The sequence below is a fragment of the Grus americana genome, chromosome 2 (assembly GCF_028858705.1).
Source record: "Grus americana isolate bGruAme1 chromosome 2, bGruAme1.mat, whole genome shotgun sequence".
Lineage (NCBI taxonomy): Eukaryota > Metazoa > Chordata > Aves > Gruiformes > Gruidae > Grus > Grus americana.
The window spans coordinates 107,090,305-107,114,312 of record NC_072853.1 but is presented as its reverse complement, the minus strand read 5'-3'; the positions used below and the strand labels follow the sequence as shown (position 1 = coordinate 107,114,312).

General features: G+C 41.4%; 1 long non-coding RNA gene across 1 annotated transcript; it reads left to right on the top strand.

Moving 5' to 3' along the window:
- The first annotated feature begins 5,425 nt into the window (after window positions 1–5,425).
- LOC129202162 (uncharacterized) lies at window positions 5,426–13,964 on the top strand. The gene is made up of 3 exons (XR_008575638.1): window positions 5,426–5,561; window positions 11,243–11,459; window positions 13,261–13,964. It is a non-coding gene; the product is annotated as an uncharacterized LOC129202162 (long non-coding RNA).
- The last annotated feature ends 10,044 nt before the right edge of the window (window positions 13,965–24,008 follow it).

The following is a 24,008-nucleotide window of genomic DNA, read 5'->3' as shown; positions in this document are numbered from 1 at the left end:
AAAAATATTAAAAACAATGGAGAATCATTTGAACTAAGTCATCTGCTGTCCTATGTTGTGGGATCTGCAAGATGTGGCAATAACAGATGATATAAAAACACAAAGTTCTTAGAAGAAATCTACATTTGGAATTAATCTGTTAAACTGTGAATTTTGCACTTTCAAAAGCAACAGTACCATGATTTTCAACCGTGCGTTAAAAATATTCTAGTAGTAGTAAGATGAAGGCAATATTTTATGTCTTCTGGAGACATTATTATTTCCATATGGTGCAATACCTTTCACACTATTATGATATACTGTAACACTGATTGCTGCGGTAACTGTGCCTACTTTAATTTATTGTATTACAGGCATCTAAATAACTTATACCTTTAAATAGCACAGATCATGTCCCCTAAATACTGTTCATACACTGGCATAGTTCAGTACAGAATAGAGAGAGGTTTATAATACTCCAAGCAAATGAGAGCTGGTTAAAACTTTGCATATCATTTCATTCCATTGTTATGAAAGACCACCAACAAGCTGAAGCGTAAGAAAGCAAATAATCCTTGCATTACTCGCAATGAAAAATACTGTTAACACTGAATGAAATGTAGCTGAAGCTGCTGAGTGTAGCAGTCACCCTTCATTGGGGTACACATTAGGAACAGTTAAATTTCCTTCTTCAAGGAAACTGTTGAAGCAGTAGGGAGCCACTGCCCAAAACACAGGCCACATGCATGGCTGGTCAGATGCTTAGCTGTGTGGGTGGAAGGATTTCTTTGGGAGCTGAACACAAACACAGGGGTTGGGCATTGCTGGGGTAGGGTTGTGCATGCACTCAGAAGAGAAACAAGCAGCCCAAATGTCACAGAAACAACAGCGAAATACCAGAGACAGCTAGGGGAAATGCTCTAGGTACAGTGAATAAAGGGCACTTAGATCAGTGGAAGGACAAAGTCTTTCAAAAATGTCTTTTCTGCTTCTTTTCAGGAGTGAATGTAAAAACAGTAAAATAATAAAAGACATAGTTCTATGGACCTTGGAAGCAAGAACCATCAGCCAGCCAAAAAAAAACCTAACCCACAAATCCATTCAGTCCTCTACCAAATAATCAGCTACTCAGGAGTTACTGATTTTAATGTCTTAAAGACAGCAAGTGTTTTTTTCTAGAGTCAGGGCATTTTTAAGAGATCTCCATAGGAGTTCAACTGCCTTTTATCAATTACTGAGAGTTAATTATAAATTTTGATAATTTATCCATTCATCTTCTGTTAAACTTTTATGAAGTCAGCCCCCACAAAGCATCAGCACTCAAACATTTATTTGATGGGGGGATCAGACTCGGCTAGGTTAGAGCTAAGCTGTGCCTTTCCCTTTTCTACTTAGCCAATGAAAATGGATAATTTTGAGCCCATGGCTGCACATCAAGGTTTCTAAATACAGAATGATAGTTAGAAAAGATTTCAGATCAAATCTACACAGCTCTGAAATTCACTGGTTTTAGACTAGGTATTGACAGAAGAGTATGTCATGAATTGAGGTAACTGGACAATTTTATGGCCAAGTTACATAAGATTCTTTCACCTTGAGTTGGCTAAGTAAAATCCAATTTTAAACAATCTCTCTGCTGCCTAAACATATCAATAGCTGGCAAAATACTCCATTATTTAGAAATTCTTAAATGTTAATGCCACTCATTTCATACATTTTGGATCTGATAATGGCTGTTAGACTTTGGATATGACTGCAAGCAGCATTTCTGGAGAAAATGATAGTATTTTGTTAATAAAAACCCCTTGGACTTCTAACTATATGTGCAGATGAAATTGGCTAGTAACCCTTATCACCTACAAATGTTTGAAACTACTACTCCACAAATAAAAAACAGTAAAAAGACAGCATTTAAAGTTTAGGCCAGATTATTTGTGAACAATGTAATAAAGATGAAACTGTCATGGTTTCTTTGTCCATGGATTCTTTTCAGTAAGATATGTAAAATGCAATTGCAAAATTATCTTATTTGTGCCTTATTGTTGCTGCCACCACGAGCTCCAGAACTCCTGCCCGCAAACAACATTAGAAAAGGACAATTCATTCCATGGGCAGAGTTCACACACCACTTTGTTGTGGTACTTGCACCAAAATTTGGATCATCATATCTTTTATTTACACATTGTATAATCTTAAGTGCAGGATTATTTTCACAAGAGTCTGCCATGACTTCCATATTAGCAAGAGACAGATTTAAAAGTAGAGCATTTCGTTCAACCTAATCTTACCATCCTTGTTACACGATATTGTAATTGTGCTATCATTATTACTTCTGTAACAATAACAGAAAGTTCTGAACTGGAACCAGGCAGCCTGGTTGTGTGGGTACATGCACAAACATAAGAAAAGAGATGGTCCTTGCCATGGGCATCCTGCAAATAACAGAAGGAAGACAATTAAAGAGGTTGCCTGTGGTACATTGTGTTATGATTTTGAGTCTGGGGGACTCTAAATCAGAGAGTAGATTTTGTGTACAGTTGTACAAAGGTTTTCTTCCTATATAAAACATTCTCTTCTTCCATAGCAAAGCCTTGTTTCTATGCCTACAGAGCAGTTTGTCAACTGCTCGGAAGTACAGATGCAACTGTTCACACTGCAAAATGGATCAGTGAAATGATCTTGTTCAATTAGACAGGGGGCATTAGACTGGCTAATCACTCGACTCTGATCAGGCGACGCAGCTATCCCATTTACAGGGTGGTCTGCAATTACTTCCAGCAGCATGGCTACAGGCGAAAGCAAACTGTGGTACTGGGGGTGCTGGGGTAGGAACTTAATAAAGAGGTTTTGCTGCCAGAGGAGCTGCAATGTTAAACTGCACCTTCAGTTTATATATATATATAGAAATTATATATATATATGTATGTACATTTAAAAAAAACCCAACAACCCAGAACAGAATTTTTCTGCTAGTGTAATTACACTAGCTCTCTCAAAGACTTAACCTGAAGTGACAAAAGCTGCCTTCTGTCAGTATGGCTGTGATCAGATCAGGGGTTCTCCTTAACAAAACTGTGTCAGCCACGATGTGTGAAATTTTTCTATTAAACAAAAATACAGTCTTCTTACACTAGCATAGTGTCATAGGCTAACTTCTGTTTGCAGAGTCTTGCTTTGACAGGCATAAAGCTATATTATTTGATGGCAACATGGAGCCATATGGGGAATGAGTTGCTGGTCAACAAGGTTCAGATTTGAGTTAAGAAACATCTATGTGGTGAAAAGCTGACTGGCATCTTTGTTGGCATATCATAACACTGAACAAACACTGCATGCATACAGTGAGTTTTTTTCTCACTCTTGATGGGATGCCATGTTAAAGACAAGGCCGTTTAGTAGAGCAGAGCTGCTGCCATTTGTTGTACTTGCCCTGTGCCACAAGGAACCCAACTTCCTACAGTATCCTTCCTGTATCACCCAGGCACAGGTACTGTGGTGGTCCCTTTCTTTTGTAAAGACAAGAGTCTTCACCAACAGTCTCAACCACCTCAAGGTATGAACATAAGTTAACAAAACAAGAAAACAACAGCAAGTGAGTGATTGCTTCTGTAACACCCTTATTTGGGGAACCACGCAGGACTGCAACAGTGAGGTTACGGGGCTCATCACTCCTTGGGAGCTGAGGTGCTAAGCAAAAAGCAAGATGAAAAGAAGAAACACCAACTGGGCCGAGCAGGATACCCCACTCCTTCCTTGCACTACAGCAAGTGACAGTCTCACTTCACTACCGAACAGGAAGAGCTTGTTATTAAGGTTAAGAAGCGATTCTTATTTACCTTAAATAATCAAGAGAACTGGCCTCTGGCAGAAAGTGAGAACTCCTGGGATGCTTGTAATACCTGTGTTCTTCCAAAACTAAATATCTCGCTCCTGTCTCTAGGGCAACAGAGTTTCCCAGCACCCTTGTGGCACAACAGTTGATGCCAATCTCTGAGCTATATGAGTGCTAGTAAGTAAAGCAGACCAGGAACCATCCTCTGGCCTTGAAACTAACTAGTATGACAAGACTCACATCTGCAGTGGTAAGCTCTCCTATCCCCTAAAACAGAGTAGCCGCATCCAGACTGCCCAATACGTCTCCTATAGGCCACCACACAACCACAGAGCCTTGCTGGGATTACAGTTTCAGGAATGGTCCCAGTGGACAGTTGCCTTACTGCTCGCAGACAGGAGTGAGCATTTTGTGTGCTGATGCTTCAGACTGCCCAGGCTTTGTTTGGAGGGAATGACGATCACAGCCCTTACTAACGATTTGACAGTATCGAGCACCACAGGACAAGGCTTGTACTTGTGAACTAGGTCTGTTCAGTTTAATAGTATAAACACAGACTTAGAGTCTTCTGCATGCAAAAGAGTTACATGGCTTCAAGGGCAGATCGGACAAATACTTGGAAGATAGGTCTGCTGAGAGCTGCTAAATAGCCAAACCACATCAGCTACAGAAAATCCCCTGAGCTAAAAACAGCCAGAGATTAGGTGAACAGTCAGGAGATGTGTCATGGTGTCCTGTTCTCACTCCTGGGAATCAACTCGATGGCTGATCTGGTCTTATAAACTGGATGGACGGACCTTTGGTCCACACCAGTAAAGATATTCTTATGCCGTCGGGAGTCCCAGAAGCTGTGAGTGCAGCACTGACCTCAGTTGCCCGAGACTTTCTCTTTATACATATGTGCACATGTACACGCACATGCATTTGCTTTTTTTTTTAAGACCTCCTCATCACCAAAGATATCGTGAAATGGCAGGAGACCCATGCTGTCACTGCAGCTCCAGCAGTGGTCTCAGAGGGAGATGACCAGAGCAGGGCACTTCGTACTCTGCTGCAGCCAGGTGTCCAAAATTTGAGCCTGAGTTTCCTACATATTAATTAGGAAGAGAGTACATCACAGTGTTTCACTTGTTTGCAATAAAGCTTTCCTTTGCAAGGTGCCTGATAAAATAACTTTAATTTGGGATTAAGAAAACACAGGGAATTAAACGCTTTGTTAACACTGAGAAACATGATATGAAAGTGGAAGGAGTGGGAGAACGAGGATCCACTTGAAAAATTCCATGTTTTAGCAGTTTTATTTAATATACTCATGTCAAAATGCTATTCTTCCAGTCATCCCCTAAAGAAAAATCCAATAACTGTCTATATAATAACACATGATTTGTGCACCTTTCCCACTTTGTCCCCGTGTAGGAGTTTTCAAAGATCCTTTTTCCCTGAAGAGGGAAAATGAATCCCAGGGAAAAGAATAGCAGCGATATTGCCAGCCTTTCTCTCCCTGAAGTGACAGTGCCAGGCAGAGGGCCTTTGGGGACGCCACGGCCGTGCTGCTGACGAGCGGCAGTGCCTCCCCACGTTCTCCCAGCGGAGCGGCAGCGCGGGCCGGGAGGGTGAGCGCCACGGCCGTGCCGTGCCGTGCAGATCCGCGCGGGGCCCACACACCAGGGGCCCGACCGCCATTTTCTGTCCCCTCGTCCCGCACTCGGGAGCGTCTGGGAGCGGAGCCATCCACCCGGGTCAGCCCGAGGTAAGACTGACCTCCCCCCCAGGGCCGCCACCGCCCGGCCGCCCGCAGCCCCGGGCAGGGAGGCGCTGGGCGAGCCGCGGGGACGGCCGGTCAGCACCCGGCCCGGGCGGAGGGCAGCGGAGCCTGGGGCGCTGCCACAGGCCCGCGGCCACCACCGTGCTGGCTGGTGCTGCCTGGGGTTCAGCCCTGCCCGTTTCCACGGTTCCCGTTTGCCCGTAAACCTGGTGTCCCCTCCACTGAGTAATTAATAATTAATCGGATCCAGCGCAGAGCAGCCAGCGCATGACTTGCCACATGCACAGTTTATTTTACTCCACTGTGCAGTTCTGACACAGAAGGGAAAAGCTTTCTTACCAGAATTGTTGCCGCATCTTGCTGGATTTTGAGATGTGGTGCGACCTTCATGCCAAGCAACATGGTATTTCAAGACACGTCTTTCAGCCTGAAACATCCTGGTTAATCTTGCCTTTGCACCGCTGGAAGCCTTTTGCTCTAAATCGAGCTACTCTTGATTTATAACCTGCCCTTGGATGGAGAGGAGCATGGCTACACACTGCCTTTTGGCAAGCATCCCCATGGTGGTTGGTGGCTACCGCATCCTGCAGATGCGGCATGCATTCACCTGCAGGCTTGACAAAACACGCATTTTTTTATTTCTCTAACTGTGGCCAGTAAACTATTTATGAATGGTGATTAAAAAAAAAAAAAAAAGCTGAGTTTTTGTGAGCAAATTTGAAGACAGTTTTGTTCTTCAAGGCACCAGTAATGTTGATACAAAGTAAATGTCAGCAAATGAGCAATCCTAGAAGATGTATCAATACCCATCCTTTATATGTTAGTGCTTACCTGTACACAGAATGAAGTGCATGATAGTTACTTGATTGACCACAGAAAGCTGAAGATCTGAGTCCATCACACAGCCTGGAACCTGTGCATCCAGAGAGTCAACATATTTCTAGCCTGAAATTTATCCCACGAAGCCATTCCCCCTTGGGGATGGGACTAATAAAACTAATAACAAAGTACTTGTAAGAGATCAATTACACCATATACAATAGGTTTTGGACAGTTGTCTGGGGCTGCTAGTCAGGTTTCAGAGAATGGTATTAATGCAGTACCCGGAAAATGGTGGTACAGTGTCATTATTTAATTTCCACCTTTGAAAAAAAGCTCTGAGGGTGAGGGCTAGCAATTTCTTAATGGTTCAGGGCCTAATACAAAGCCATTAACACACATGGATGAGGAGTGTTGCACAGAGCCCTATCTGCCATTAGCTAGGAAAGCATTTTGTGCAAGTTAAATTGTGTCAATGCAATAGTCATAGAACATCAACTAGAGATCCTAAACTGATGCTGAGATGCTGAGATGGAGCCTGCCTTCTGCTTTGTGTAGATGGGCAGCATGCTTTCTTTGTTATTTGATGAGCAAAATGTCCCTAACCACATATAATTTTTTCTGTTGCTGCCTCCCTGACTGACTATACTTCTCCCTGGCAAAAGCCACGCAGCTGGAAAGCAGCTTTGCAGAAAAGGGTCTAGGGGTACTGGTGGACACCAAGTTGGACATGAGCCAGCGATGTACCCTTGTGGCAAATGTGGCTAATGGTATCCTGGGCTACCTTAGGCCAAGTAGTGCCAGCAGGTTGAGGGAGGTGATGCTTCCTCTCTACCCAGCATTGGTGAGGCCACACCTGGAGTGCTGTGTTCAGTTCTGAGCTCCATACTGGAGAGAGTCCAGCGAAGGGCCACAAAGATGGTTAAGGGACTGGAGCATCTCTCCTACAAGGAAAGGCTGAAAGAGCTGGGACTGTTCCGCCTGGAGAAGAGCAGGCTCAAGGGGACTCTTATCAATGTCTATAAATACCTGAAGGGAAATTGCAAAGAGGTTACAGCCAGGGTCCCAGGAACCAGGCTCAGTGGTGCCCAGTGACAGGACCAGAGGCAATGAGCACCAACTGAAACACAGGAGGTTCCCTCTGAACATCAGGAAACACTTTTTTACTGTGAGGGTGACCAAGCAGTGTCACAGATTGTCCAGGGAGGTTATGGAGTCTCCCTCCTTGGAGATATTCAAAAGCCACATGGACATGCTTCTGGGCAACTGGCTCTAGGTGGCCCTTCTTGAGCAGGAGGTTTGGACCAGATGCCCTCCAGAGATCCCCTCCAACCTCAGCCATTCTGTGATTCTGTGTGACCCCTGTGAACTTCCTGGTCAACAGTAGAGACAGATTTCTTCTGAAGAGATGTTTTCCATATGAGCTGTTGGCCTTTATAGTCTCTCTCTGAAAATAAAACCCTACCTGTTTTATTTTCCATAGTTAGTAATCATCATCAGCAGCATTTTTTCTTCTTCTTCTGAACTTTTATTCTATGACAAATGATCAACAGTTCTTCCTTATCTTCCCTTCACACTTCCCTAATCCCAGTGCCGTCTGGACCAAAGCATTCACCCAATTCCTGTTTTATCCTGCACAGAACATTTCTCGCCTATCTGTTACAGGTATATGCTTTACTGCATACCATACATGTTTCTTTTGTTAAATCTAATCTAAGTAAATTGATTCCAGCATATCTTTAACCCCTGCATGACACTTTCATCAAAACTGAACACTGCCAGCTGCAAGCAACTATTCTCAGTCTGTCAGAGTGAATCAAACAAAGCCTAGCACTTTAATGAGCCAGACCACTATTTAGTGCTACAGAAAACAGTAAATAACAAAACACCTTTATTAATTTTGAAGGCAAGACATTTAATACATCTTTGAGTCATATCTGAGATATATGGTTTTCAGAACATTAAAAAAACCAAAACACAAACACACTGAGCCTCAGAAGCTACTTTACTCATTTCGTAACAATAACTCAGAGGAGAAAGTGTAAACAGGTAAAGTATAATTGATACATCTTAGCTCTGACAGCCCAGGAGGTATACAAAGCAGAGAAGTGTTCAGGGAGGCAACCAAACAGTTAAAGGAGATAATCTGATTGAAAGGTCTGTGTGTGTATATAGTTCTATGTCCAATCTACATTCTGCCTTCTTTATGTGAAGGTATTGAAATTGAATTGAATTTTGAATTGAATTGAAATTAAAGAGGAGGAATACTTCCATCTCTTTGAGGGGTGTAATAGGGTGGGAAGGGAATGTCTAATTTTTTATTCACTCTGTAGCTGGCAGAAGAATGTAGACTTAGTTGATTACAATTAAAACAGAAAATAAATTATTCTTTTTACTCAGCTCCATTAGTGACATTTCCAGTCCAACTGGTAGGCACTTGCTATAAGGAGTCTTTAAATAAATTGCTAGCTCTTGGTTTTCTAATAGGTCTTTAAGCATTAGCTGAAACATTCCTGTAGTGATAAGAGGGATTATCATAGCAGTGTTCTGATTTTGCACCATCTTTATATGGCAATAACTCCATTAACTGCCGTATTTAGAGGGTAGAATCAGACCTGTGTTTCTTAGGGAAAAAATAGATACTAAATACAATCCCAAATTCCTTCAGAAATATTTAATTTTTGGTAGTAAATGTTGTGCACATTTGCCTTTTTCTCTGTAAATTCTGAACTAATGGCATTTGTTGACATAATAAATGACAAGAGTAAGTAAACACTTAGGCTGTCAATAAGAGTCCTGTTCTGGACATAGCTCCTTCCTGCAGTGGTTGCTTATGACTGAAAACACCAACTCTAATATCTGCTGGGGGACTGCACTTGCTGGGACTAATTCACCTTAGTCAACGTGAGCCAGAGCAAAGATGTATAACATACCAGTTATTTGAGCTAACTGGGCTCATTTTGGCACAAGTGGACTAAAGAATGCTTATATGCTCTTCCTCCAGGGGCTGTGGAATCAGTAAACTACACGAAAACACCACTTAAAAGCAGATGGAGATAAATTATTGGAAGTAACCTCATGTACCAATATTGTTGTAGCATCCTACACAGCTGCTCATGGCCTTAAGTGAGACTTTTCAAAAGGGTGTAGGTGAGCCATCTATCCACTCCACCATACAGTCCCTTGACTCTTCTGCAGCAATCGCCACTCACCATGCTCAACTTCACAGTGGAGGTGACAAATCATTCCCCTAAGAGCCAACATGAGTAACATCAATCCATGAAATTGCACTAATAAGGGGGGAACAGAAATAGAAATGTTTAAGGAACAGGTGTGTTCTAAATGGATTTTAATTATACCAATAAACCTGAGGTATGACATTAACACTATTATTATAATTTGTTTTCACTTAATACTCTGTTCAGTGCGCCATGATTGTTTAAAGCAGAAAAAAAATCTGTATAATCATTACAAGGTTTGTCTGTAGGCAAGCCAGTAAGGCAACTTTTACATAATATGACACTGCACAGTAACTACACCCTAAACAAAAGCATGCTCCCTGATAAGCATGTGTGAATGTCTGTGTATGTCTACAGACCAAACTGCAATATTTGCAAACTTCGATACTTAAGCTTAAATTTAAGCCTCTGAGAAAGAAGCCACATTTTTAAAAGAGCCCACCTCCTATTATTTGACAAATATGAAAGTCAGGCTTTTAAATAATGTAGGTAACTGTATTTGGTGTTCAGGTTCAGAGTTTTGAAAATATTCAGGCATGTAAAGGCTTGTGAATTTTTCCAGTGGACAGTTCAAATCTGAATGTTTGTAAACAAATTTAATTGTGGCTGATGTTCACATGCCAGACATGTACTTAAGTCCTGCACTTAATCAATGGATGGAGCAAGGTTCCTCGGGAGTGGGATGATCACACATCCCAGGTGGATTACAAAGTCCTGAATACCAGTGCAGCAACTGTGTTCTTATGAGGTGTGATATCACTCCACGTTTTCATCTGAGATACGGTGTTTCCTGTTCCCTTTCCAAACTGCAGCCCTCTGTTCTTATGTTCCACCATATCATAAGTCCCAATGAAAGAGCACATTGCCTTTGCTCCTTCAAAAAAGAGAAACAAAGATAGAAAATATTGAAGGCTTTCAATGATCAATTCAGAGTCAAAGTTGAGAGCCACAGAGATCTAGCCAATAGGAAAAACTGGGCGTGGCAATTTTAATGGAATTTAAATAAGTTAATATGCTTATCTTTAGATTTATACACTTTCTTTTGGCACCTGACCTTAATCTACACAAGTTAGAACATTTTCACCAAATTGTATTTTCAGTTGGCAAGCATGTGCCATTTTTAGATACAGGTCTACCAGCTGAGATAATTGGTATGAGCTGGCATGGAAGTTTACACGTAGCGATCGGCAACTTTCTTCCTAACTGTTTTCTTGGGAACACTGAACAGAAAGACAGGAGAAGATTCACCTTTTTTCCTATCATTTATATGTGAAATTTCTAGGGTGTGGAAAAGCCACAGAAAGATCTTGAAATTTCAAAATAAAGCAAATAGCATGTTGTAATATATTTTACAAATGATAATGTAAACTGCACATAAACATAAGTAGGATTTTAAAAAATATGTTCCTTGGCTGTGTACTTAGAAAACATGTAGAGTCAAACTGGGGGGAGTAGAATAGGAATTTCTTTGTCTTCTCCCAAATAAACAAATTGTTTATTGTATTGAAAATTAACAGTAGAACATATGCAGCCTTTTTGGTGGGTAAAGAGTAAAAAATTGGAATGTCCAGCTGTCTCTAGTTAATTTTTTCCTCTGATCTCTTTCAGACATCCCATGCTTTCTTAGGCAATCTTCTGCAAATGTGGACCCGGACCTTCTGCCTTTGTTGCCCAGCCTCCCACGTGCTGGTGAGATTCCAGCCAATCCCCACCCACGCAATGCTAAACCTGTCGGTCAATGGTTGATGAGTAACAGTCGCTCTTTCTCTACCCGGAGACATTGGATGGCAAGCCTTAAATCCCTCCCATCTTAATCTGTGAAGCAGTAGGTTATACAGTCTATTCCCTGTTCTTACAAATCCCCAAAGCCTTTGCAGTTCAATAGCCAAAAACTTAGAAATGTACGTAAATGAGCCTTATTAGTCATAGGCGCTTACAACACTATCTTTGTTTTCCAAGGGAAAGAAAACAGCTTACTAGACATTTAGCATGAATTAGCATTATAACTTTGTGAAACCTTATTTCTTTTAAATTCCTAATTGTTTATTTGCTGAAGTCATCAAAAGCCGATCTACATTTCCGAAACTTGATAATACTTTTGCCTATGCACATTTCAGTTTTGGCATTATAAGTTTTTTAATTAACCCTTGCCCCTAATTCTGCAAAATTAAGCATTAGAATCTGAGAATGAAACTGAAAGAAGGATGGATACCTAAAGAGTATGAAACTGTATTTCTGTACCTTTGCTGGATAAAACTGAAATGGAAGTAAGTCCAGGAAGTTAACTGAGTATAATAACAAGGTAATTCAGCTATATAGTTAAAAATATATTAGTGATCTAGCAAAGATCAATCTTACAGTCATATTGGTTCTCAAGAAAACTGAAACCACTTGGATAATACGATCACTGAAAATCATTCGGCAGAGAGATTTTTTGGGGAAAAAAAAAATCCTGCACATTACTCTTACAATTTAGACCATTTGTATTCGCAAAACTGAAGAACTTGCTCTATAAGCAGCTAAACCAAATTTTTTTTTTCTCACAGATTTATGTTTTGTTCACTAAAACTCTACTCTTCCTACAAGTGTAGCAACAATGCCAGTGTTTTCATATATTTTAAGAGACATCTCTCATTCTCTATCTAGTCCTAAATTACTCATGTTGATTGGCGGGACAGGTCATGTTGTTCATACATATTAGAGCTACTGTCAAATACTGTATCATGGCTGAATTTCACTTTTTTTCATTGCAGAGACCAAAACTTGTAATTTTTTTTTTTTGAGAGCTGCCCTACTTTCAAGTTGGGTTGAAAATGTCCATTGCAAGCATTTTGCATTTGTTGTAAAAATTATTTGAGGGAATTTGTTGGACAGATGAACGTAGCTAAAATAGTCATACCTTCTTTCTAGTAGCTAATAAAAACAGTAAGCAAAATATTTAATCTGTTATCCCTGATTTAACTTCAAACATGAGAGGAGTCTCTTCGTTTTTCACAGCAAATTGGCTTTTAAGATGACATTCTATAGACATTATTCATCCTAAAAATTTCCAGCTTAAAAGAAAGTGTACATCTGAACAACTGTCCTGATTTGGTAACCTTTAACTACTACCTAATTTCAGACTTCCTCAAATCAGAAGAAAACTAAGATGACTTGTGTGAGACTGACCTTTATCCAGTTACTGGCAGATATAACCAAGCCAGAATACCCATTACCAATTGGTAGGCCAATTCACAAAGAATAATGAAAGTGTTTGAAAGTGTCCATTCCTCTAGACAAGTGATTAAACAAGACCCTCTTTTTTAATAAAAAGAGGAGAAAGGTAGAAATAGAGCTCTAGCTTTCATGGCTTGGTGGTGTGTCCTGAAGGAATTCTGGAGGCTCTGAAATTAAAGGCAAACAGCTCCAAGCTCTTCTTTTGCTTTTCAGTTTGCCTTAATCCCATAATATGTCTGAAGAGCTTGACTCGTGATTTTTAAACATTTAAAATAAGCAATTTGGATAAGCATTTTCACTGAACGTGGAGAATGGATAGCAAAAAGGTAAATCAAAAGACAGCCAAGTTGTAATATTTATCAGGAGACTGTGATAAAAAAGTCTTCAGTGACTTACTCTTTCCACTGCAGCAGCCACAGAAGAACTCCCTGCAATGTGTCTTGAATGCAAAGGCAGGATGAAGAGCTGGAAAAACATGCCTGTTTCTCCTTCTGCTGAAAGAAGGACCTCGGGGAGATCTAAGACCTCTTGCTCTGCCCTGTCAAAAAGTGGGCAGACAGAACATAGATTATACAGAGTGTGAAGAAAGCTGCACATCTTTCAAATGTTCACAGAAATGTTCCTGGAGGCCCAAGGAAGGATTGTCCTACCCAGGATGCAAAGATGCTCAGGAAAGCAAAGACAAATAACAAAGGGTATGAAGTTGATATGCTTAAAGTGCTTTCAAATCTAGTAGTGAATTAAATTACCTCAGATTAAGGCACTTTCCTTCTGAAGAACAGTTGAAACCAAATTCAGTTATGTTCATTGACATCACAGCTCGGGTTGATCCCTTTTATCTTTCCTGCATGTCCCACAGATGGTGTGTCCCTCATGGTGTGGGTATGGATGCACCCAGACTCTCTCTGTCTGTTCTAGCCCCAGATCTGGAAGTGGGAAAGTACATTGGAGAAGTATTGACACTGGTTGAATGTGAGCCAGTGTGGGTCCGGATGGAGTTTAACTGGACTATCTTGGCACAGTGCCCAAGTGCCCTGAAACACTGGAGTGGTACCTCTGAAAAAGGTGGTGTATGTCTCATCAAAAATAAAGAAATTTTGCTTTTGTCTGTCAAGAACTTGCCAGGAAGATACTAACTTGACTGATCCAATTTCTATGCCTAAACTCATCCTTTTCTGTCACACAGAGCCCTTCAATAAGTTTCCACAGTCTGTCTTGGGTCAAGTATGGTTCTTCTTTTCTCATCCCCGTTGTTTGAAAAAGAACTTCACAGCACTTGTGATTAGAAACTTAGAGAAGTATTCTAACTTTTACTTTTCTTTCTTTTCTTCCTTTCTTTCTCTTTCTTTCTTTCTTTCTTTCTTTTTCTTTCTTTCTTTTTTCTTTTTTCTTTTTTCTTTTTTCTTTTTTCTTTTTTCTTTTTTCTTTTTTCTTTTTTCTTTTTTCTTTTTTCTTTTTTCTTTTTTCTTTTTTCTTTTTGAAAAAGACTGTGCAGGATCAGTCCTAAGACTGGTGATAACTTTATCTTGGGAACTTCCTTTTCAATATATGCCCACTTTAGCCTTCTGCTTAGTTTTTGCCTTATCTGTCTTCAAGTTCTCATATTGACACCTTTCCTGAACTCCTTAAAGAATAATTTCCCGTGTAGTAAAGTACTGAGTGATTTACCCTAAGCTGCACTCTTAGAAACACGACATTTACTCTTATCTTACAAGAAAGTTATCTTGTTGAATATAAATTATGTTAGTCTAATCTAGTATGTACCTCTGATAAAGAAAACCACATTATAGTTTAGCTCTCTTTCCATTTGCCTCCACATCTCATTGTTCTTGACTTTAAAAATCTGTGCTAGGGGCTCCTGTAGGGGTGACTAAATGATGAGAATGCAGCCACCTAGATCACTTCACCCATTGCTTCCTCAAAAACTTTCTGTCGTTAGATATGCTATCTCCAGTCAGAGAGCAGATTCTCTCATCTTCACACCACACATTCCCAAACTGATAGATTCATTAAAAACATCTGCTGCTGAACTTGCAATTTCATGTGTGCTTCTTTTAGTGTTTTACCTGGTCCCTTTTCCTCTCCCTCTCCTTCTTTCTTCATTTCACCACAGTCAGCAGCCCAAACTCTGCTTTTACTTTGAATATGGTAATGAAATAACCATTCGTACTCTCATTCCTGATTAGGTACCCTGTTATTACCCTCATAACCTTCATTTCTACTGAAAACTAAAGTATTAATTTAAAGTATTTAATTCCCTTATTCATCTTTAATCATCCTCCTCTTCTCAGTGTATAATGGTGTGTTGGGTTTGCGTGGCAAGGTTTTGGTAGCGGGGGGGCTACAGGGGTGGCTTCTGTGAGAAGCTGCTAGAAGCTCCCCCTGTGTCTGATAGAGCCAATGCCAGCCGGCTCTAAGACGGGCCCGCCACTGGCCAAGGCCAAGCCAATCAGCGCCTCTGTGATAACATATTTAAGAAGAAGAAAAACACTTAGAGAGAGAGAGCTTTTGCAGCCGGAGAGAGGAGTGAGAAGATGTAAGAAACTCTGCAGACACCAAGGTCAGTGCAGATGGAGGGGGAGGAGGAGCTCCAGGCGCCGGAGCAGAGATCCCCCTGCAGCCCGTGGTGAAGACCATGGTGAAGCAGGCTGTCCCCCTGCAGCCCATGGAGGAAGGATGAGGGGGTGTAGCGATTCCACCTGCAGCCCGTGGAGGACCCCACGCTGGAGCAGGTGGAGGCACCTGAAGGAGGCTGTGGCCCGTGGGAAGCCCACGCTGGAGCAAGTTCCTGGCCGGACCGGTGGACCCGTGAAGAGGGGAGCCCACACCAGGGCAGGTTTGCTGGCAGGACTTGTGACCCCGTGGGGGACCCCACGCTGGAGCAGTTTGCTCCTGAAGGTCTGCACCCCGTGAGAGGGACTCCATGCTGGAGCAGGGGAACGATGAGAGGAGTCCTCCCCCTGAGGATGAAGAAGCGGCAGAAACACCGTGTGATGAACTGACCGTAACCCCCACTCCCCGTCCCCCTTGTGCCGCTGAGGGGGGGGAAGGTTGAAGCCGGGAGTGAAGTTGAGCCCGGGAAGATGGGAGGGGTGGGGGGAAGTGTTTTAAGAGTTGATTTTATTTTCTCATTCCTCTACTCTGTTTTGCCTAGTAATAAATTAGATGAATTCCCTCTCTAAGTTTGGTCTGTTTTGCTCGTGACGATAATTAGTGAGTGATCTCTCCCTGTCCTTATCTCAACCTACAAGCATTTCGTTATGCCTTTTCTCCCCTGTTTAGTGAATGAGGGGAGTGAGAGAGCGGCTCTGGTGGGCACCTGGCCCCCAGCCAGGGTCAACCCACCACAAATGGCCCCTGTATTTCTTTCCTTGTTCCTCTCTTATATAGCTGGTGAAGACGTCATTAGCGTTTGTTTTTGTTTTCCTTCCAAGGTAAAGCTTAATTAGACTTTAATTTTTTTTTTCCTCCCTCACCCCCTTCAAGACAGAGCCCTTTTAGCTTATCACACTATTCTTGTGCTCCACTTCTCTTTGCCCTTTTAACACCCTCTCTGATGTATTTATACATTTTAGTAGGTCTTCAGCCCATTCCTAGCAAACTTTTTCTCCTTGCTTGGAAGTCTGGCTCTGGGTAGCAGTGACACTTAGACCTCATGTAATTTTGCTTGTACACAGATCCATAAGCTGCTCTTCCTAGTCAATCTCACCACTTTGTACTCAATTTCTCAAAACTTCCTCCTATAAGACTGAAAATCTGGTTTTGTATGTCATAGAATTCAAAGTGATCTGATTCAATCACTTCAGTCCAGTGTTACCTCCTACAACCAAGTCTTTTATAAGGTACTTGTTGCTTTTCAAAATTAAGTTCGGTATGAAATCCTGTTAGCTCATTGTGGTGGGTTGACCGCAGCCAGCAACTAAGCACCCACCCGCCCACTCACTCAACATCATGTAGTATGGAATATCCTTTTTGGTCATTTTGGGTCAGCTGTGCTGGCTGTGTGCCCTCCCAACCTCTTGGCCACTTCTTGCCTTACTCGCTTGGGGGTGCAGAGCAGGAAAAACAAAACTTTGATGCTGTGCAAGCACTACTCAGCAATAGCCAAAACTGTAGTGCGTTACCAACATTGGTTTAGACACGAAACAAAAACACAGCACCGTATGGGCTGTTATGAAGAAAATTAACTCCATCCCAGCCAGAACCAATATATTCATTAACAGAGAAATCAATCAGCTGTCACATTCAACATTTGTGATCCTAGCATGGTCATGTTTTTCAGAATTTCCATATCCCAGATCTGTCCATTACGTGATAGTCATGGCTTCTGTTTTTGTAATTTACATATTCTTTAGGGATGATGAAGAAACATAGACAAGTAAAACCCTATATGCCCCAAATCCCAAAGCAAATGTTAAAAATGAATATCTGGAGAGTTTTTAATATGTCAGTTTTCAAACCCATCTTGTGTTGTGGCCTTGAATTTTAGACATATGACATTGCCATAGTGACGCTATGAAGTCATGATTCTATGACTTCTGCATGGGGATTAATTTGACCCCACATCATAGAATCATAGAACGGTTTGGGTTGGAAGGGACCTTAAAGATCATCTAGTTCCAACCCCCCTGCCATGGGCAGGGACACCCTTCACTAGACCACATTCCCCAAAGCCTCATCCAACCTGGTCTTAAACACTTCCAGGAATGGGGCATCCACAACCTCTCTGGGCAACCTGTTCCAGTGCCTCACCACTCTAACAGTAAAGAATTTCTTCCTAACATCTAATCTAAATCGACCCTCCTTCAGCTTAAACCCATTACCCCTTGTCCTGTCACTACACTCCCTGATAAACAGTCCCTCCCCATCTTTCCTGTAGGCCCCCTTCAGGTACTGGTAAGCCGCAATTAGATCTCCCCGGAGCCTTCTCTTCTCCAGGCTGAACAATCCCAACTCTCTCAGCCTGTCCTCACAGGAGAGGTGCTCCAGCCCTCTGATCAGCTTCGTGGCCCTCCTCTGGACTCGCTCCAACAGCTCCATGTCTCTCCTGTACTGGGGCCCCCATAGCTGGACGCAATACTCCAGGTGGGGTCTCACGAGAGCGGAGCAGAGGAGCAGGATCACCTCCCTCGACCTGCTGGTCACATCTCTTTTGATGCAGCCCAGGACACGGTTGGCTTTCTGGGCTGCTGGCACACACTGCCGGCTCATGTTGAGCTTCTCATCAATCAATACCCCCAAGTCCTTCTCCTCAGGGCTGCTTTCAATCCATTCCTCGCCCAGCCTGTAGTTGTGCTTGGGATTGCGCTGACCCACGTGCAGGACCTTGCACTTGGCCTTGTTGAACTTCATGAGGTTCGCACGGGCCCACCTCTCCAGCCTGTCAAGGTCCCTCTGGATGGCATCTGTTCCCTCCAGCATGTCGACCACACCACACAGCTTGGTGTCGTCGGCAAACTTGCTGAGGGTGCACTCGATCCCACTGTCCGTGTCGCCGACAAAGATGTCACTCGTCACCGTTCTCCACTTGGACATTGAGCCATTGACCACAACTCTTTGAGTGCGGCCATCCAGCCAATTCCTTATCCACCGAGTGGTCCATCCATCGAATCCATGTCTCTCCAATTTAGAGACAAGGATGTCGTGTGGGACAGTGTCAAATGCCTTGCACAAGTCCAGGTAGATGATGTCAGTTGCCCTTCCCTTATCTACCGACGCTGTAACCCCATCACAGAAGGCCACCAAGTTTGTCAGGCATGATTTGCCCTTAGTGAAGCCGTGTTGGCTGTCACCAATCACCTCCTTATCTTCCATGTGCCTGAGCATAGTCTCCAGGAGGGTCTGCTCCATAATCTTGCCAGGCACGGAGGTGAGACTGACTGGCCTGTAGTTCCCTAGGTCTTCCTTTTTACCCTTCTTAAAAATGGGGGTTATGTTTCCCCTCTTCCAGTCAGCGGGAACTTCACTGGACTGCCAGGACTTCTCAAATATGATGGAGAGTGGCCTGGCTACTTCATCTGCCAGTTCCCTCAAGACCCGCGGATGCATCTCATCAGGTTCCACGGACTTGTGCACCTTCAGGTTCCTTAGATATTCTCAAACCTGATCTTCACCTACAGTGGGCATCATCTCACATTTTATTTTCTTTTATGGAAATTTCTTGGAGCGCAATCTGTACAAGGGTATTCTGTTGGACAGCAGCTTCTCCCTTTGATTCTTCAACTAGTGTAGTTACAGTGAGGTTGGACATAACTATGATCACAGTGACTACTGCTTTTCCCCTATCATGTGCCATGGAGAATGTGCCTTACAACGTTGTGTTAAGAGCAGAAAGGACCTTTACCATCTTCCATTCCCTCAGATGAATATTTAAGTCTGAGACTGACAAGCTGTCAGTATTATTTTGGTAGTAAAAAGAATAAATAAGATATTTATCTATAATGGCAAACTTCCCAGTGACAGCTATGTTAAGAAACGTAACTCTTCACAGCTAAGAAGGACAGGGCATGTCATTCATTTTGCACCATAATTTAAAAATAATTCATTCTTTTGCTTTATATTTCTGTAAATCAGCATTGTGTATACAGATTCCTAGAAGTTTAATCTGTGTTAGAAGTTTTTATCTTGTTTACCTTTGTGATATATTATGTTGTGCTTCTTTTATTAAGGACATTACTCACATCTTGAAGGCCAAGGTTGTCTGTGTTGCTCTGGATGCTCAGAATTACTGGTAAATTTCTGCGTTTCCCTGCTGTTCATGGCCCTGCACATGCTCCTGAATTGTGTAGGACCAAGAAAATGCGCTATAGGTTTTCAATCTGAACCATTACTGTAATAGTTAAAGAGATGCCTTTGTAATACTAATATTAATTAATCAGGAGCCTTTGTGTACGCAGTCATTAATTTCAGTCATTATTTGTAAAGTTAAAATCCTTCAGCATTTTTTAAGATCTCATGGAAAATGTAGAAATTTTCCAGATCTTTATGGCATCCTTCTTTCTCCATCACATGCACTCACACATGCATACAGACTTAGTCAAGTTTCGAATATCCTCAGCAGCAGTAAAAACAAATAGCAGTGACGCATATACTGTTTTGTTTAGCTGTTCCGGTAGAAGAAATAATACTACATAGACACAGAGTTCAAAACAGGAAATGCAGATGGTGCAAAGGCAAATGGTACAATGCTGTCATATGTTTGTGGGAAACAAAAAAAAAAATCAATCTTAAGACATCTGATAGTGGGAGTTCTGTATTCTCTTGTCCTTAATTGCACTGATTCTTAATGACACTCGTGTCCTTAATCACATTTCTCTTACTCCAAATCACCCCACTCATTTCAACAAGACATCTTTGGGATTCATTACTGTTCAGTATAAGGTGGAGTATTACAATTTGGCCCTTCTTTAGCAACCATTTAGTTAAATGTTTGCATTTTGAATGATAGCTACGTATCTCCTTTTCTAAGCACACAGTGATAATATTAATTTGACTGATAATATTTCATTTCAGAGTGATAATATTAATTTCATTGCAGTTATAATATTCATTCAGGTCATATTCCCTTGATAATGTCCATGAGCAAAGCCATTTGTGCTGTGGAAGTAGTGGAAAAATAAAGACCGTTTGATTCAATGAATTATACATTCTTAATGTGTAGCACTGCTTACTTGTAATAATATTTAATTTATGTCTTTGGCAACGTCTGATCTACCAGTCAGAACCAGAATCTGATTCTAGATATAAAGAGATTGATTTCTTGCCTACTGCCACAGAGATGGCAGGTCCTGTCCTGCCATTGATTTTGAAGTAGATGTCTCCAATAAATACCTTATGTGAAAGTCAGTACTGTATATAAGAGAAGGACGTATTCTGTGTGACTCCATTACTGTGAGAGATTATTATCCCGTCCCCAAGCAGTTGTCTTAAAATGAAGAAACAGAGTTGCCAGGTACTCTCAGTTAACTTCATGGTAGTGCTCTGGATCTTCTAAGTCATCTTGTATTTTGTGTTTTGAGGGTTGGGGTTTTTTTTGCTTCTAATTTTTAAGAAACAGACTCCAGTCTTGTAACTGTGACTTGCCACTTGAACTTTGTCTTTGAACTTCATGCCAACACCGTTTGACTTACAGGAACAGTGAAAAGAAGGTATAATCCATCATAGATGACAGCCATTTGTTTTAAATCAAAGTCCTCCTATTTTAGCAATAAGCCTAAATGTTGAAATAAACAAAGACAGTGATATTTTTGCTTAAAAGTGGTTAAGATACCACAAAGCTACCAATTTCACCAATCCTTCAGTCTCTGGAATACAGATTTCAAAGAGGGATGAGGCCAGATGACTTCACGAAATTCTCAGAGAGAGAATTTATTAAGGTCAAGATAAGTCTAAATATCACACTTGATCCATAGCCTGTTCAGGAGTAGAATTATGATGAGTTTACTGTTCTCTCCAACACTATTTATCTCCGCACTTCAGAGCACATAACAATGTAATAAAACAAGACAATCTGTGTGAATAAATAACTCAACATTGTGCTGTGCATTTTGAAAAGAAATTATAACCCCTTTAGAGTTTACTAGCTATGATTTTGTGTTGTCATTTATTCATAATTTGCTTCTAGGGTCATCCACATGCAAATGGAACAATAAACAAAGAACCTTCTATGCCATGGGAGCATATTAAAGTAAGTCTTCAGAGAGTCATGTCCTACTGTTGGACAAAACAGCCCTGAGTCAGCACTCCCTCCTTTCCTTCCCCGCACCCTCCCTCCCTTCACGCCGGCAGGAAATGAAAACTATTTCGGCATGTTATACAAAACGTGTAGAATCAATGCGATCGTTTCAGTCTTGCTGTTTACCAGCCATAAAAGCTTATTGATAGCATCACCAGACATGTCCTAAGCTCTTCAGAAATTATCACCTGTCTTCCCCACTTTCAATCTGAGTAGACATTAGAAGGTGTTATGCTTAAAAAAAAAAAAAAAAAAAAGGCCGCACTTTCCAGAAAGACAAGTTTGTCTGCTTTGGTTTTCTGAAAGTTACCCACTACTTTAACTTACATGCTCCATTATGTTGCTTTTCTGTTAGAGCCTTTTCTGTATCCCAGAAGGTAGGAAAGTAAAGCAGATAGCATCTACTTTTGACTCAATGGCCAAACTGAGAGGCAATGTATAAGTGGTTGCAAGATCCATATCAGTTGAGTGGATGCAAGGTTTAGGGATTCTTACCAAGCAAGTTTAAGCCAGTTTAATTTAAATGCTGAGGGTGGCAGAAGAAGGTGCTATACCAGGTTAGATTCCCTGGGACTAACTGAGGCCTGATCCAAAATTCAAAGGCTTAATGGCCTTTGAAGCAGATCTTGGATTCCCACCTGAATCTAGTGATGTGGTTAGCTGCCAAAACTGGTATGCTGTCATTGCTGGCTGATATTTTCAGATGTGGTCAAGTAAATAGCTTGATTTCTAAAAGTGTTCAGTACTCATTGCCTGAATGAGGCAATGAGTACCTCTTTAGGGTACTAAAGACTTAGTGACTGTGTAGCTGTGTAGTGTATATAGAGACTGTTTAAGCTTAGCACTCACACTTAAAAATTTAATTCACTCTGCATACTGTGTTCTGCTAAAAACAAGCAATGCTCAAGTATATGAATGAAATTTACATATCAAATTTATACACACAATAACTCCTTCAAACCTTTTTTCTTTTCGCCTTCTCTCACTGATTCTAGACTCACTAATCATTTTGGAGGTTGAAGATTTTTAAGCACAGGTGAACACTAGCATGGATAACAGCACTGACAGCTTTCCACATGTCTCTACCAAGATATCACATTCTTGTGATAAGAGAACAGTCAAGTTTCTCTGCCCATGTTACCCAGAGCCTTTGCTGAGATTGTCAACAAGGTTGCCAATTAGAAATTTGTGACATTTTGTTCATGTGTGTGATACAAGACCTGCTGACGAGGAGTTGCTGAAACCACTAGCTCATTTCACAATATTTAAACAGTAAATTACCATACCTAGCATTTTTGTCAACAAGCAGAGGAATTGATTGATTGTGTACATCCTTCAGAGTGATTATTGTCAGCCATAACTCTTCAACCTGTAACAGGATGAATGCTGGTTTTAATTTTCAAGGATGTCAAGACACTTGCAGACAAAAGGGTTCAGGTAAGACTGGCTGTGCTCACCTTGAGTGATCCACTTGCACTCTCTCAGACTTCTGTGTACAATGAATAGTGATTAATGCACAGGCCGTGTGAAAAAAAGGCATGACAGGAAAGGAGTGGGGAAAAAAAAAGTGCTGGCAGGCACAAAAGTGAGAATGAAAAACTCTGAAAGCTCACTTGTACTCTGCATGAAAAACATTCCTACCCTTTATTGTGCCTATATGCAAGGGGAAGGCAACAATGCTACGTGGCAAAGGGTTAGTGCTCGTGGAATAGAAGGTAATCTTAGAGGGAGCAGATAAGAGTATCAAAGTATATGTCAGAGTATTCTCAAATCCCTTGATACTGAGCTCTCTTGCTACTGGTGGTGTATACAAATTAAAATCAGTCAGTTTACTGTATATATTATATTGATGATGCTGCAAAGTAGAGTCTACCATTTGGAGAGTTCTTTCTCAATCGTTATTTGCTTTGCAGCACTCTGTCAGAGGCCTGATTGCTGACCAAAATCCATCATCCCTAAGGACATTTGCAATATTGACAGTTTCTTCTTCTCAGTACACGCCTGGATGAAAGTGGCAAGCACATACATTCATTTCTACTGGGGTTTGTTTTTGTGTTTGGGTTTGTTTTTTTTTTCTCTCTCTCCTCCTGGGCCATTAACTCACCCTCAGTAAAGACCTCACACCTTACCCTAGTTTTCTCTCCCTTTTCCTTAGCCATGCTGCAATGAGAAGAACTTTTAAGACCTATTTTTAACACATTTATTCTGAAAATTTGCCAGTCTTTCACCATGCATTTGTAAGAATTGCTTGATTTTGCAACACTTCACATCTGAAAATATAATGCGCAGTTTAGTTCCTGTCATTTTTCACTTTATTTCACTATAAATTACACAACTTCCTCTGCAATGCAAGGGCATCTTCCCCACAATTTTCCCATTCCATTCTCACTTTTCTGCTTTTTTTTTTTTTGGTGGCCCATATGT